This window comes from Vulpes vulpes, chromosome 6 (genome assembly GCF_048418805.1).
Source record: "Vulpes vulpes isolate BD-2025 chromosome 6, VulVul3, whole genome shotgun sequence".
Lineage (NCBI taxonomy): Eukaryota > Metazoa > Chordata > Mammalia > Carnivora > Canidae > Vulpes > Vulpes vulpes.
This window is the reverse complement of record NC_132785.1, coordinates 113,756,980-113,773,795: the sequence shown is the minus strand read 5'-3', so window position 1 is coordinate 113,773,795 and position 16,816 is coordinate 113,756,980. Positions and strand designations below refer to the sequence as shown.

The 16,816-nt window shown below is 39.7% G+C and overlaps 1 protein-coding gene across 11 annotated transcripts in view; it reads left to right on the top strand.

The window, feature by feature from the left end:
- Positions 1 to 16,816, top strand: part of CEP128 (centrosomal protein 128) — a 489,572-nt gene that overhangs the window by 87,694 nt on the left and 385,062 nt on the right. For 2 of the 11 annotated variants that reach the window (XM_072762167.1, XM_072762159.1), the window contains exons 1-2: positions 8,151 to 8,376; positions 10,541 to 10,701. The gene's annotated coding sequence lies outside the window, so the exon portion shown is untranslated. Of the gene's footprint in view, positions 1 to 7,271; positions 7,664 to 8,150; positions 8,377 to 10,540; positions 10,702 to 16,816 lie in introns of those variants that run through there. The other 9 variants (XM_072762168.1, XM_072762161.1, XM_072762164.1 and 6 more) reach the window with 7 other exon arrangements.

The window sequence follows — 16,816 nt, the reverse complement described above, 5'->3', positions numbered from 1 at the left end:
GGTAAATCCCCAAAAGCGCAATTGCTGGGTCATAGGGCAGGTCTATTTTTAACTCTTTGAGGAACCTCCACACAGTTTTCCAGAGTGGCTGCACCAGTTCACCTTCCCACCAACATTGTAGGAGGGTTCCCTTTTCTCCGCATCCTCTCCAACATTTGTTGTTTCCTGCCTTGTTAATTTTCCCCATTCTCACTGGTGTGAGGTGGTATCTTATTATGGTTTTGATTTGTATTTCCCTGATGGCAAGTGATGCAGAGCATTTTCTCATGTGCATGTTGGCCATGTCCATGTCTTCCTCTGTGAGATTTCTCTTCATGTCTTTTGCCCATTTCATGATTGGATTGTTTGTTTCTTTGGTGTTGAGTTTAATAAGTTCTTTATAAATCTTGGAAACTAGCCCTTTATCTGACACGTCATTTGCAAATATCTTCTCCCATTCTGTAGGTTGTCTTTTAGTTTTGTTGACTGTATCCTTTGCTGTGCAAAAGCTTCTTATCTTGATGAAGTCCCAATAGTTCATTTTTGCTTTTGTTTCTTTTGCCTTTGTGGATGTATCTTGCAAGAAGTTACTGTGGCCGAGTTCAAAAAGGGTGTGGCCTGTGTTCTTCTCTAGGATTTTGATGGAATCTTGTCTCACATTTAAATCTTTCATCCATTTTGAGTTTATCTTTGTGTATGGTGAAAGAGAGTGGTCTAGTTTCATTCTATGAAAAGCCCACAGCAAATATAATTCTCAGTGGGGAAGCACTGGGAGTCTTTCCCCTAAGATCAGGAACAGGACAGTGTTGTCCACTCTCACCACTGCTATTCAACATAGTACTGGAAGTCCTCGCCTCAGCAATCAGACAACAAAAAGACATTAAAGGCATTCAAATTGGCAAAGAAGAAGTCAAACTCTCCCTCTTCGCAGATGACATGATACTCTACATAGAAAACCCAAAAACCTCCACCCAAAGATTGCTAGAACTTATACAGCAATTGGGCAGTGTGGCAGGATACAAAATCAATGCCCAAAAATCAGTGGCATTTCTATACACTAACAATGAGACTGAAGAAAGAGAAACTAAGGAGTCAATCCCATTTACAATTCCACCCAAAAGCTTAAGATACCTAGGAATAAACCTAACCAAAGAAGTAAAGGATCTATACACTAAAAACTATAGAACACTTTTTTTTTTCTGAAGATGTCTATTAAAGTAGAGCATTGGCTGTATTACTTGGCTATAATGACAATGTTTAATAATTGGGGTTTGTACATTAATAGCTACTTATTTTGACTGAAATGCATACAAACTGCTGTGATTTTTTTTATATGCGATCCTCCTGACTGTGACAAATGTCTATAATTACTAAGTGCGTAATTGAAAAGGATATCATGGGATCAACAGTGCTTCTACACAATGAATGGTTGATGATGATTCTTTCAAAAGTGTGCATTACCATCTTTGGAATATCTTGTATTATTTTGACTCTTCTTAGGCTTGCAGTTATCTTGAAAACTTGATTGCAGAAAAAGTCAAGAACCATTTATGATCACTTTGTGCTGGCATAAAGAGAGTGAATTTCATCGCTGTCTTTGTTCAAAGAGAATTTCGAATAGTTGCATTCAGTCCTAACAAATCAGGATGTGGGATATTTCTCCTTTACCTTATTCTAGCATTCTATCTTCCTTCTTAAGATTTATAATTGTCTCATGATAGTATACAGGAACTTGACCATCTGCGGTGGCTAGATGGAACCAAGCAAAGTCTAATGGTACTGATGATCATTACTTGTGCTGGACAACCATTGGACAAAATGCAGGCTGCTTTTAAAGGGACATTTTCTTTTAACACTAATGGGCAGGATGGCTAGGTTCAGGCTCTGAATAGCACTTGCTTGAGGAGGCTGGGCACTCTATGGGCATGAGCTTTTCTTCATCATCTTCACATCTGTTCCCCGAATCCCCATTCTAGGACTCTTTTTTCTGTGTCTTCTCACAGTTTTCCATCAGGAATCACTTTTATTTTGAGGGACTGCTTTTGTTCATGGTATTTTCTTCCAAATTCTTTGCTTATACCATAACTCCTTTCTGAAAGCAAGATTGGCTTCATGGGTTTGTGATGTGCAATTTCTTTCTTTTTAATTTGCATGTAGTTGACAATGTTACATTAGTTTCAAGTGCATAACACAGTGATTCAAGAAGTTTATACATTATGCTATATTCACAACTGTAGCTACCATTTATCACCCTCTAACATTATTACAGTGTCATTGACTATATTCTTTATGCTGTGCCTTTTATTTTTGTGATTTATTCATCCATCACTGGAAGCCTGTATCTCCCACTCCTTTCATCCCTTTTGCTCATCCTCTATCTTCTTCCTCTCTGGCAACCATCAGTGAAATCATATGGTATTTTTCCCTCAATATGACTTATTTCACTCAGAATAATACCCTATAGGTCCCTCCATGCTGTCACAAATAGCATGCTGTCACAAATAGCATGATTACATATATAATCTTCCTTATCTATTCATCTATTTTTTTTTAAATTTTTTTAATTTTTATTTATTTATGATAGTCACAGAGAGAGAGAGAGAGAGGCAGAGACACAGGCAGAGGGAGAAGCAGGCTCCATGCACCAGGAGCCCGATGTGGGATTCGATCCCGGGTCTCCAGGATCGTGCCCCGGGCCAAAGGCAAGCGCCGAACCACTGCGCCACCCAGAGATCCCTCTATTCATCTATTGATGGACATTCAGGTTGCTTCTCTATCTTGGCTATTGTAAATAATGCTGCAATAAACATAGGAGTGCATATACCTTTTTGAATTAGTATTTTCATTTTATTTGTGTAAAATATCCAGTAGTAGAATTATTGGATCACATGGAATTTCTATTTTTAATTTTTGGAAGAAACTCCATACTGTTTCCATAGTGGCTGTATCAATTTACATTCCCACCAACAGTGCAAGAAGGTTGCTTTTTCTTCACATCCTCACCAACACTTACTATTTCTTGTCTTTTTTTTTCCTTTAGCCATTCTGACAGGTGTAAGGTGATATCTCATTGTGGTTTTGATTTACATTTCCCTGATGGGGATTTTGAGCATCTTCTCATGTGTGTTTTGGCCATCTGTATATATTCTTTGGAAAAGTGTCTAGTCAGGTTCTCTGCTCATTTTTTAATTGGATTATTTGGGGGGGTTGGTATTGAGTTGTATGTTTTTTTAATATATTTTGTTTATTAACTCCTTGTCAGATATGTAATTTGCAAATATCTTCTCCCATTCAGTAGGTTGCCTTTATGTTTTGTTGGTGGTTTCCTTCATTGTGAAACAGTTTTTTATTCTGATGTAGCCTGAGTAGTTTATTTTTGCTTTTGTTTCCCTTGTCCTACAAAACATATCTAGAAAAACATTGCAATGGCTAATGTCAGGGAAATGCCTGTGTTCTCTTGCAGGATGTGTATGGTTTCAGCTCTCACATTTGGGTCTTAATCTATTTTGAGTTATTTTTGGTGTGGTGGTAGAAAGTCGTCCTTTCATTCTTTGGCGTGTAGCTATCCAGTTTCCCCAGCTGTCTTTTCCCAGTTGTATACTCTTGCCTCCTTTGGCATGGATTAATTTACCATAATTGTGGGTTCATTTCTGGGCTCTCTATTCTGTTCCATTGGTGATCTGTGCGATTTTATGGGCCCTGTTCTTGGTTAAGGCTCTACTGACACCATTTTGACAATCTGGATCAGTTTTGAACAGGGCTTGACCTTTTTATTTTGCATTGAACCCCACAAGTTGTGCGGTCAGTCTTATCTGAGAATCTAGATGATTAATGTTCAAAAGCCAGGGTGAGAACACTTTTTCCTCTACTTTTTCTCTTCTTATTCTTCTCCCTTTCTGCTTTCTGTGGTCACATGCTTTCTCTGAGGCTATAAGCACAGAACAACTTACCTGGCTTAAATGGTGATGGGAGGAGAACCAAGTGAGAAAAGAAAATACTTGAGGAAATTTTTGGTTAGCATTTCAATTATATTTTTCTGTCACATGGAAATAATCAATTTGTTGCTGCTGTTTCACAGTTTGTTGTTTGCAAGGTATTGGTGAAACACAACTTTTGGCCCTTTTACTTGAAATAGCACTGCTTATGTCTGCTACCCAACAGCTTCTTATGTAGTAGCTGTCTTTCCTGCTCTATGCTATATATTCTTGATGAGTTAGGATATGATGATCATGTCAATGTTTTCAGACTAGACCCACCCCAGAACCTCCTACTGATTAATCCATTTAGATGTTTAATGTTTGGTATAGTTCAAAATTGTTTCTAATGAAGCTGCTCAAAAAATTTTATGTAATGTTAGGAACTCAGATTTTATAGGCTGGACAATTAGGGTTCATCAATGTAATCTTACTCAAGGGTCTTTGGATTTCAATCAACAGAGAACTTAAGCTTCAAATGGAAATCTTCAGAAGGCAACAAGGTATGTTCTTTGATCTAAGAGCCTTGAACAAAATAATAAACAAAGCCTTGATGTTCATGAAACTAACATTCTGGGATATCATGTTATATATTAACCAATGTATACTGAATGCTTACTATAGATTAGGCACCGGGTGAAATACTTCATATACATTCTTTCTTTTATCCTCAAAACAATTTTACATATTAGATACTAGTCTTATCAATTCCATTTGGCAGGAGAAGAAATGAAGGCACAGAGTGACTAGATACTTGAGGTGATGTAGCTGAGAGGTATTACAGCTAAGATTTGAACCCAAGTGCTCTGGGTCAAGAATTTGTGCATTTAACCATCTCCGGCTGCCTCTAATGTATCCTAGAACACATATATGTGAAATATAGTGGAAATAACAAGAGATTAAAGCCATAACTTGGAAATTGTCAGGATCCAAGGTTCTGTCCCTTTAGGCTTATTTCCTCTGGGGCTGCACTTTTGCTGATTTACTCATTTCTCTTTCTCTTTCTCTGCAGATCAGATTTTTCAATTTCTCCTTGACCGTCGATGAAGATGGTCATGTGACCATGACAGCCTCAGCTTGTACCTTTACATCAAGACTATTCAGGCAACCAATTGAATGCTTGAGTCCCACTTTTAAACTCTCAAAGGATAAAGATCCTGATTGGCTCAAATTGTTTCATCATTGACCAATCAGCCATGGTCAGAGAAAGGGCTTTATATAATATAAACAAGATTTTGGGTCCCAACGCTATGGGTAGAACCATTCCAAGTTAAGGGGTCATATGGGTGAGGTATATTAAAAATATCTGCCACATACAATTATCAAGGTATTGTGTTGTGGGAAGATCATTGATGACACTATTGTAAAAAGGTACAATTTTGAGGAAATTGTGTGTTATAGGCTAAATTGGGTCCTCCTTCCTCCCCAGTCTCATATGTTGAAGTCCTAACCATCAATATTACAATATTCGAAGGCAATGCCTTTAAGCAAGCAATTAAAGTTTAATGAGGTTTTAAGGGTGGGGCCCTAATCCTAAATAACTGGTTTTCTTCATAGGAAGAGAGGGAGACATCAGGTACCTGTCTGCAAAGGGAAAAGTCTATAACTAGAGAGAGAGAATATCTTACCTATGAGCCAATGAAAGAGTCCTCAGGAGAACCTAAACCTACTGATACCTTGCTCTTGGACTTGCAGCTTCCAGAACTGGGAGAAATAAATTTCTGTTTTTTCAAGCCACCTATTCTGTGGCAACTTTTAACAGTACTAGCAAACCAGTACATCATGGAATCTCTCTATGCTTCTATTTACATTATTTGCAAAAGAAGGGTTCTGCAGGTGATAATCTTTATGGGTTTTTCCAACTCTAAGATCAAGTGATTCAACTTGAGTGTGGTTTTGGAGTTGGATAATGTGGGTTTATCACACTGATTAAATGCAATAAATGGGTTTGCAAGTTATAAGACACATTTTGTGTAAATATTTTTTGTTGGCGCTCTTACTTTATTTTGTTAAGAAGGAGAAAGATTGGGCAACCTGGGGGGCTCAGCAGTTTAGCGCCGCCTTTGGCCCAAGGTGTGATCCTGGAGACCCAGGATCAAGTCCCCCGTTGGGCTCCCTGCATGGAGCTTGCTTCTCCCTCCTCCTATGTCTCTGCCTCTCTCTCTCTCTATCTCTCTGTCTCCCATAAATAAATAAATAAAATCTTTTAAAAAAAAGAAAAAGAGAAGGATTCTATGATCTGATCTCACTAGATTTTTTTCTGTATGTCACATCTGTGGATTGAAAGCATAATATGACAAAAAGCTGCTGTAATTTAATAGTGTATTTTAAAATATCTTGGTCATAATGAACTCAAATCTGATTCTCCATCCCTTTGTCCCAATTGTGTCCTCTGATTTTGCTTTGTTTTGTTAATAGCATTTTAAAAATGGGGGTTCCAGAATTTAATCTCTAAAAATGGTTGGACCAGTAAAGAGAGGTTGTGGTGCAGTTCAAGTTGACATTATATTTTTTGGTAGTCATTCTTCCTGCATTTGATCAGATATCACTTCCTCAAAAAAGTTTCTCTTTCGTGTCTCTCACAGAAATCTACACAGTAATCTCTCACCCAGATTTGTAGAAATTTAACAGTATTTTTCTTCACTTGTCTCTGAACAAATGAAGGCAGAAATTGTTGTATATCTCCTCATGTTTACTGCATCTTTAGTGTCTAATACAGTGTCTGGTTGCTAGAAGCATATGGCATACCTTTGCTGAATTAAATGAATGAATGTAATTGTTTTGAAAAATTAAAATGTTAATGGAGTTATTATTATGCTTCTGCATGTATATGGGGAAACTTTATGGCTGTTCTGAATTATCTTAATCCCTGCGTCAGGTAGAGTATATTTTTGAATACAACTATGAGCAAGCAGCTTGAAGATAGATGAAAATACATAGGTAATTTTTAGAAGAATTATTTTATGTTCAAACATGTTATGAAATAAACTTTACCCCTCAATGTCGCCAGAGAAAATAATTGGATTATTTTAATATATCAAATTTGTGTGCTAATTATTTATGATTTTGTCTGTGTGTGTGTGAGAGATAGAGAGAGAGAGAGAGAGATGAAGGGAGAGTGGAAAGTGAGGCAAAGCTGCAAAGAGAGATACTGATTTTGAAAGATTTGGCCCCAGATGAGCTCTGGGTGTTATACTGTATGTTGGCAAATTGAATTTAAATAAAATATTTAAAAAAATGTTTTGGCCCTGCCTTTGAAGGGCTGAGTCTGATGGAAGTTACCAATGGGGAAGTGGATAATTACAGCACACAATTATTAGAATAGGGAAACTGTTCATTCAGGGTGATCTAGCTCTTCCTGATGTAGCCAGGAAAGCTTTCACAGATAACAGAAATTTTGATTGTAGCCTTGAGGAGGGAAGGATCAATGGTCTTTTTGGCAGAGCACAGGAAATGAGGCTCTACATGACTAATTGATTTTCACTTCTTCTTAGCTTTTCCAAAGTTGAATTCTTCGTAGAGGTTTTTTTTTTAATCGCCTTTTTTTTTTTTTTCTTTTTTGCGACTGAAACCAACCTCTCTGAGTGGAATACATCTCTCTTCTTCCAAAATGACTGAGGGGATGATACCCTAGACTGAATGTAGCAGCAATCATGAAGTGACAGCCTTATGGACTTTTGGTTTGGTGTTAATGAGCTCTGAGATCTTGGGTAAGTCACTCTTTTCAGGCTTAAAGGGTTTGATTAGACAATTTATGTCCCCTTCCAGCTCTAAGAATTTGTGGGCCTTTGGAAAAAAAACATTGGCTCTGGTATTATGGGGATTTGTACATTTCATTTCTGGAAATTAATCTGAAAGGAGTAAAAGCAACAGAGTCTGTTATTATTGAAACTACCTTGAATCTTTCTTATCTGCTCAAAAAGTAAAAATTTTAGACTTTTCTCAATAAATTACGGTGATGGTGGGTGGGGAGGCAGCTAATTCACGATCAGGTGTTTCCTTCCTAAATAAGATACTGGCCCTTTAACAGAAAAAAAAAAGAACAGGGCCAGAGGGCGCGGCCTAGGGACTCAGGTGGCAGCTAATCCGGCTTCTTCCGGGAAAGTCGCCCTGAAGCCAGTCGCATGGCATCCTGGGATTTGAAGTTTCTCTTAGGGCCGCTTTCCCTTGACGACTCGTTGTTTTTGAGGGCTAGATGGACTACAACTCCCAGAGGGCCAAGCGGCAGCAGCGGGGTCTTGTTCTCTCGCTGTGGCTAGGCGGCTAGTTCAAGTTGCCATAGCTGCGACTCTGGGGAGAGCACAGTCGGTTGCGCCGCAGCGTCAGGTCAGTTGCACCTTCTGGGTCGCTGGCGGCCGTGGGAGCCGGGAGGGGCCTCGGCGATGATCCGGCTTTAAGGACCAGGGGTCCTCTTCTGTCTCAGGTATCGTCCGCAGCGGGCTCCTCGCCCTTTCGTGACTGCTTCCCTGTCCCGTCGGAGAGGTTTTCGGTCCCGCTTGCCCTGGTCCGAGGGGTGGGGACGCCGGAGCTGCGCGGACGCCTGGGGTGTGGCCGCGGCCGGGTGGAGTGTCGTGGATGGGCGGCGGGGGGGCGGGGGGGGGGCGGGGGGGCTGGGTCCCCGCATCCCGGCGTCCCGGCGTCCCGGCGTCCCGGCGCCTCCTCCCTCCGCGCGAGCCGCGGCCAAGTTACCAGGGAGCTTGAACTCCGCAGGTGCAAACCGGCTGCCCGCAGCTGCGCGGCCTGAGCTGTCAAGGCTGTGGGCGTCGTTCCGGCGCCAACTTGACGTTTTGTACCTGTCGTGCGGTTACAAGGGTTTGCTCCTCCTGGGCGCGCTGCGCCGGTGGCCTGTGGCTTTCCTAGGCGGTCGGGGAAGCTGCCCCAGCCTGGCTGCCAGGAGCCCCTTCCCTGAAGTTGTTCGGTGGGAACGCCTGGCCTTGAACTCCAGCGGCATCCTCGGTGCGTTTGATGAATCTCAGTCCGTCAGGCGGACGTCTCGTGGGACCGCTTTGCAGCCGTGTGGCTCCAAGTTCGGTGTAGAGTACCTAAATTCTTTTTTTTTTCCCTTTTTAAAGATTTTATTTATTTATTCATGAGACACACACACAGAGAGACAGAGAGAGGCAGAGACACAGGCAGAGGGAGAAGCAGGCTCCATGCAGGGAGCCCGACGTGGGCCTCGATCCCGGGTCTCCAGCATCACACCCCGGGCTGCAGGCGGCGCTAACCGCTGAGCCACCCAGCCCCCCGGGTGTAGAGTACCTAGCGCGCAGGGCCGGACGCCGCGGGAGGGCTCGCTGTCTGTTGCTTATTTCATTCGTCGTGCAGAACCGCGTTGTGTAATAGAAATATAATATGAGCCACACAGGCAAGTTTTAGATTTTTCGAGTGCCCACATTGAACAGATAAATTGATTTTAAGAACTTTTTTTTTTTTTAGCTTCTTTTTTTTTAATTTTATTTATTTATTTATTTATTTATTTATTTATTTATTTATTTATTTATTTATTTATTTATGATAGTCACACACAGAGAGAGAGAGGCAGAGACACAGGCAGAGGGAGAAGCAGGCTCCATGCAGGGAGCCCGACCTGGGACTGGATCCCGGGTCTCCAGGATCACGCCCTGGGCCGAAGGGGGCGCTAAACCGCTGAGCCACTGGGGATCCCCGAGATATTTTACATTCTCAAAGCGATTGTGTTTAAAGGCTCCAAGTCTTCACATTCCCTCATATATTTTACACTTCTAGTAACCTGTCGTTTCAAACTGGCCAGGTTTTAGGAGCTCAGTAGCTCACGTGGCTGGCGGCTCCTGTATGGGCAGCGCAGAAGAGGAAAACTAAAGCCATTTCACATTAACAGAAAAATTGGGTTGTTTGTAGAACTCGCCTTTGGGAAATTTGCCTCTTTGTTAGATGAGTGAATTGTGCATCCTACTTATGTCCTGTCACTGCGTGATCTGGGTCACTTTGAACACTCTCTAACAGTTTATTTTGATTTCACTTTTCCAGAGTACTTTTTTTTTTTTCCCCTTGAAGTTGTTTATAGATGTATTCTCAGAACAACTTTTTATGTAGACAGTGACCGATTCCCAGAATAACTTTCCGTGGATTCTTACAGACTGCTTTGAAAGCAGTCACCGAGTGTTGAAAATATTTCTGTCCATAGCTCTCTCTCACAACCAAAGACATTTTACTTTCACTTATTAATTTGCAGTATTAAATGTAGGAAAAGTTGGGCAGCTTATAAAATATTTCCTTTAGGAATGGTAGCAGATAGTTCACTCCTGGCTTAGAAATAAGTCGGGCCATTAAATTCAGAAGTAACATGTTAACTTTAGGGACAGTATTTTGAGCCACATTTGGTCTGTAATTCCCAGCCCAAGGGGTGACCAGGTATAGTGGCTGAGTACTTAGATGTGAGGAATTCCTGTGAGTTCACTGGGGCTTTTGCATGATCCCAGGACACTTTCTCTGTTGTCTGCTGTGCTGTAAATTGTGCAGGGTGAGGGTGAACTTATTTTGATCTTTTATTATATAAAAAAATGTAAAATTATAGGTGTGTTTTACCCCTTTGTTTCATTTATCTATAGGCAGTTTAGGGAAAGTGTGGGGGCAACCAAAGATCATCTACGTGACTAGGCCTTTTGCCCTGAACCTCATGAAGAAATGATAGGAGGCAGACATATGTGCCTAAGAAGAGCACTGAGGAGAACACAGAGGCGAACAACACGGAGTTTTGGGGGTGTGCTTTGTAAGTATGCTTTCTCCCTAAGTTTCTGAGTTAACAGATTTTCGCATATGGTGGGTAAGAATATCTTAACAGATAGACTTCTGAGGGGCAAGAATCTCCTTTCTAACAGGTAGTATAGAGATAAAATACGATGGTTGTGAAAGGGGGTGTTACAAAAATTCAGATGAACAAAATAGATTTGATGTTACCAAATTTAGGGCAACAAACTAGATACCTTAGCAAGAGCAACAATGATGCAACTGTATCTGTTAGTCAAGTATTTGAGAACCTATTTTGTCCCAAGCATTGTATTAGGCACCTTTTATATGGTATCTATATAATACTTTTTTTTGGTATTATTTTTTTATTGGAGTTCGATTTGCCAACATATGGTATAACACCCAGTGCTCATCCAGTCAAGTGCCCCCCTCAGTGCCCATCACCCAGTCACCCCCACCCTCCGCCCACCTCCCCTTCCACTACCCCTTGTTCGTTTCCCAGAGTTAGGAGTCTCTCATATTCTGTCTCCCTCTCCGATATTTCCCACTCATTTTCCCTCCTTTCGCCTATAATTCCTTTCACTATTTCTTATATTCTCCGAATGAATGAAACCATATAATGTTTGTCCTCCTCCGATTGACTTGCTTCATTTTTTTTTTTTTATACTTACTTCACTTAGCATAATACCTTCCACTTCCATCCACGTTGAAGCAAATGGTGGGTATTTGTTGTTTCTAATGGCTGAGTAATATTCCATTGTAAATATAGACCCCATCTTCTTTATCCATTCATCTTTTGACAGACACCGAGGCTCCTTCCACAGTTTGGCTATTGTGGACATTGCTGCTATAACCATTGCGATGCAGGTGTCTTGGATTTTCACTGCGTCTGGATATTTGGGGTAAATCCCCAGTAAACCCAGCAATTTCTGGGTTGTAGGGTAGTTCTATTTTAATTCTTTGAGGAACCTCCACACAGTTTTCCAGAGTGGCTGTACCACATTCCCACCAACAGTGCCAAAGGATTCCCCTTTCTCCACATATTCTCTAACATTCATTGTTTCCTGTCTTGTTGATTTTAGCCATTCTCACTGGTGTGAGGTGGTATATATCATTGTGGTTTTGATTTATATTTTCCTGATGGCAAGTGATGCGGAGCATTTTCTCATGCGCTTGTTGGCCATGTGTATGTCTTCTTTGGTGGGCAAAAGACATGAACAGAAATTTCACCAAAGAAGACATATATAATGTTATTATGCTTATTTCCATTTTACAATTGAGGCAATTGAGGTTCAGATAGATTTCTTTGACTTGCTTGGTACCAGGAGCCAGAACAGTGGTTTTTGTCCCCATATCTTTTGACAAATCCCAGTCCTACAAACTACAAAGAGGCCCCAATGCTGTATGATTTCTCTCTAATTGGATTTGGTTTACAGTAGCACTTTTAGATTATATGTACCATATATACCATTTATCTCTTTGTATGGGTTCTATTAGCTTTTTTTTTTTTTTTTTTAAGATTTATTTATTATCATAGAGGTGGGGAAAGGCAGAGGAAGAGGACGGGAGACTCCCCATTAAGTGTGGAGCCTTATGTGAAGCTTGGTCCCATGACCCTGGGATCATGACCTGTGCTGAAACCAGGAGTGGGATGCTCAATCAACTGAGCCACCCAGGCACCCCAGTATTTGCATGTTGTATTTTTATAAAGGGCCCTTAAACATAGAAGGGAGACCCAATGGGACCTTGCAATACACCATGTCCAAGATCTATGTTGTACAAAATTCTTAGAATTAAAGAATTTTAGAGCTGGAGGGGCCTGATAGGATAATCTAGCCCAGAAAATCTCAACTGCAGTCTTGATACATCTGAGAGTAATAATGAAAATAATCTAGAGTTCATTGTTATCCATATAATATTGTCACTGGGTTGATTCTATTATGTAATATTTTCATCCTGTTCATACTATTTTATAGTGTGTTTTTCTTTATTGTCAATACATGAAGTTCTACTTTGTTTTAACTGCTACCAGTTATCTCAATGAATAGATCCATTTAATGTATTATGTGTTTTTTTCTTTTTTTTGGCTGATATAAATAATTCTGAGTGAAATTATACATACACCTACATGTGAGATGTGTACATTCATCTTCTTTTGTTTTCCTGGAATAATATTTATAGATATAGAATCTTTGAGTTAAAACATGCATATTATTTATTTTTACTTGTCTTGCCAGTTGTTTTCCAGAGAAGTTATTCTGTTTTATCTTATTTTTAGAAAGATTTTATTTATTTATTTGAGAAAGAAAGAGAGTGCACATATGCACATGCATGGGGGCGAGGCAGAGGGTGAGGGAGAAGCAGACTCTCTGCTGAGCAGGGAGCCAGATGATCGTGGAGCTGGATCCCAGGACTTTGAGATCATGATGTCTGCTGAAGGCAGACTCTTAACCAACTGAGCAGACACCCTGAAAAGTTATTCTATATAATACTCTTATAGCAAGGTGTGTCCATGCCAAAACTTTTTTTCTCTGTACAGAACAGAGAAACAAGAATATGATTTTATCTTTTAATTTGCAATTATTAGTGAAATAAAGTATGTTATATGTTTGCTAGGGCTATATGTGTTCTGTGAATTGCCTGTTTGCATATTCTTTTGCATCCTTCACTACTGCACTATTCTTTTTTCTACTTTTTTTTAAAAGAGATGATTAATCCCTTCATTCTCATATATTGCAAATATGTTTCTGAATTTGTCCTTTAGTTTTTTTTTAAGATATTATTAATTTATGAGAGAGAGAGAGAGAGAGAGAGAGAGAGAGGCAGAGACATAGGCAGAGGGAGAAGCAGGCTCCATGCAGGGAGCCCAGTGTGGGACTTGATCTGGGGACTCTGGGATCATGTCCTGGGCCGAAGGCAGGTGCTAAACTGGTGAGCCATACAGGTGTCCCCTGTCCTTTAGATTTTTAACATTGTTTCTGGTGTCTTGTTATTAATAGTTATAAAAGATCTTAAGAGATTGATCAGGTCTTTCTCAGATATGCACATTTCCTTGAAATTCTTATAACTCTTCATGTAGATCTGTACAATGCTGGTACTTGGAGTGTTTTGGAGATGGGAGTATTTGTGGTCAAATGAATCCAGTTAGCTGATGAACAATTAGTCTACCCCACATGGCATAGGATTTGCCATGTAAGTGCTCATGAATGAATGAATGAATGAGTGCTCATGGATGAATGAACTCAGGGATGAATGGAGAAGTGAATTAAAGTAAGCCTAAAGTAGGCTTTTCTGAATGAAGAGAGATGTCAGTGAAGAAGTGACCTAAGACTAGTTTTTATTTATTTATTTATTTGGTTGTCGATCCTTTATTGAAATATTTTTCTTTGTAGTTCTCAACTAGCTGGGAATTCCACTGTACTACTATTGATGTTATGATGTGATGAGGGTACTAGCCATCAACATGGCAGCTCACAGATTGGACAATCCCCAGGATCTCTTTAATGGTTCCAGAGAGTTTTTGGCTTAAGATCCGTGACACCTCTGTTGGGCAATGTTGACAGTCTTATCAAAAGTATTATTTCCACTGTGTTTAATGTTTTTCTGCTTCTTTCTGTCTCTTGGTGGTTTCTTGAGGGCTTTGATAATCAGGGCAGAGGCAGAAGGTATCATTTCACTCAGACCCAGGGGGCTGATGTTAGGAACCAGGGCAGACATCACACCGACATTCCCCCTGGTGCACATGAAGTATACAACATTGATCTATTTGGGGTTGAACTTAGGTGACATGGTGGAAATGGCTGGTGTTGGATAAACTCAGATTTGGAATCACAAAGACCGTTGAACCTCGGCCTCCTCACAGCCAAACACCAAAAGTGCTATGATAGTATTTTAAAGGAAGAAGATAAAGGCAAATCTTATAGATCATAGAAAGAAGGAAAAAGCTTGATGGTGGGAAAATGAACGCTTTAAAATTGCAAAATGTGTTTACCTGTGAGCAACAGTTGGTACATTGAAACAGTACTGAGGATGGAACCAGGTGATAAAGAACCTGGGTAATTTGGAGTTTAGAGCTCTGTAGTACAGATAAATAATAATTGAGAAATGTAGGTAGCTGCAAATGACAGTGCTAAATTAAAGTGATTTGCAGTAAGTCAAGGAAACTCTCTAGGTTTGATTCAGTTATAAATTTTATCACATGTTAAAGTCAATTTGAAATGTTTATCCTTGTTTACATAGACATATTATCAAGTATTCATATTTACACTGTTTTTCAGTTTAATTCATATTTTTTGAAGGCTTAAGATAATCAGTCTAGGCCAATTACCATAGAATTATTTCATGCAGCAGTTATTTAATTAGTACATGCTGTTTGTAAAGTCCTGTACTTTGAAATTTGTCTCTGGATTAATCAGACAGGATAATAAAGAAAATTTAATTGTAAATTCATTTAAAAATGTTCCAAATACATGCCCAGCACTATGCAAGGTATTGAAATACAACCATGAACAAAATAAATGGGCGTCTCTGATAAAATTTAGAGTCTGCTGAGGGAGCAGACAAGTCAATAGTCAGCAGTCTCTCAGCTGTGACAGGGTAGTATCCACCATGGGCACTTGGACCAGAGTTGGCCGGGGGCTGTGAAGTCCAGTTTTTTAAGGGAGGTTTCCTGTGAACTGAGACTTGAAGAAAAACCTAAGAGTTAACTAAGGGAAAAGGAGTGAAAAGTATGTTCTGGCTTATGAATCCAGCAGGGAAATGAGTATGCCATATTCAAGGAATTGAAAAAGAATTCTGTGGCACAAATAATTACATTTTAAGGACAAGTTTAATAAATGTCTTGCTATGACAGAGCTCTAAGAATGCAGAAAGAGGAAAGATCACTTCCGGCTGGAGATGGAAAGCTTCACTGAGATTGTATTATTTGAAAAGATGAGTGGAATTTCAATAAGTGGCAATAGTAGAGAGCAGAAGGTATTCTAGACAGAACTAATGATATTAGTGAGAGATGGAAGTGGTGGGAGAACCGCTGGAATAATAACAGCTGAATGCAGGCCTTATGTTTTCTGTGGTTCTTTTTTTGGACACGAGGGTGGCTAGCTGAGGGTCTTGAGTTCCTGATTCAAGAACCTAGATTCAGTCTTACATGAGCAGTGGAGTGTCTGCGAAGGTTGGAAAAGACTCAACAGTTAGAGAAACCATTTTGGTGGCAAGGAATGAGTTGAGAAAATTCCTGGATTATAAGTGGTGCCAGTGGTGTTGAAAAGTGATAAATAGTAACGTGGGCTTTGGAGAAAGTTTCAAGACTCTCCCTTGCAGCGCAGTAGCTGTGTGTAGCCTTGAATACTTATACTTAGCTTCTTTAAAGCTTTTTATGTATACATTGTGATGACAGTAGTACTTTGTAGGATTATTGTCATACAACAATCTGTTAGGTTATTCAGCATTAATATCATTTCAACTTCTGTTTTTTGAAGGTTTTTAAGATTGAGGTTTTATTTTTTTTTAAGATTTTATTTATTCATGAGAGACACAGGGAGAGAGGCAGAGACACAGGCAGAGGGAGAAGTCAGGCTCCATGCGGGAGCCTGATGTGGGACTCAATCCCCGGACTCCAGGATCACGCCCTAGCCGAGGGCAGGCACTAAACTGCTGAGCCACCCAGGAGTCCCAAGATTGAGGTTTTTAACCAGGGTCTGCTTCCATGTACACCCAGCAATTTAGTTTTTAAATGTAATTGGTCTTAAATGATATTGTAGTGCATTTCATTATAATTGGATTCCTTTCTAACACTATGGGTTTTAAAATTTTTATTCATGCATTTAAACACATTCCCAGAAACAGTGCATGGTGTAAGTCAAGCTTAAGAACTCCTGTGACATTTTTAAAATAAATTTAATGTTTTTATATTTTAGAAAAAAATATACAAATCATTCAATTTATCTGCTTTTAAAAATAAGAATAAATGCCAAACTCATGATAATCATTATCAATAAGTGCAATAAAAATGTATTCCAGTTTTTTATTATAGAAGAATTAAAGGAAAGATCTAAAGATGCAAAGTAAAAGAAAAATGGGGCAAGAAAGAAATATGGGTATGGAGAGTAGTGGAAAAAGAGAAATAGAACATACATATA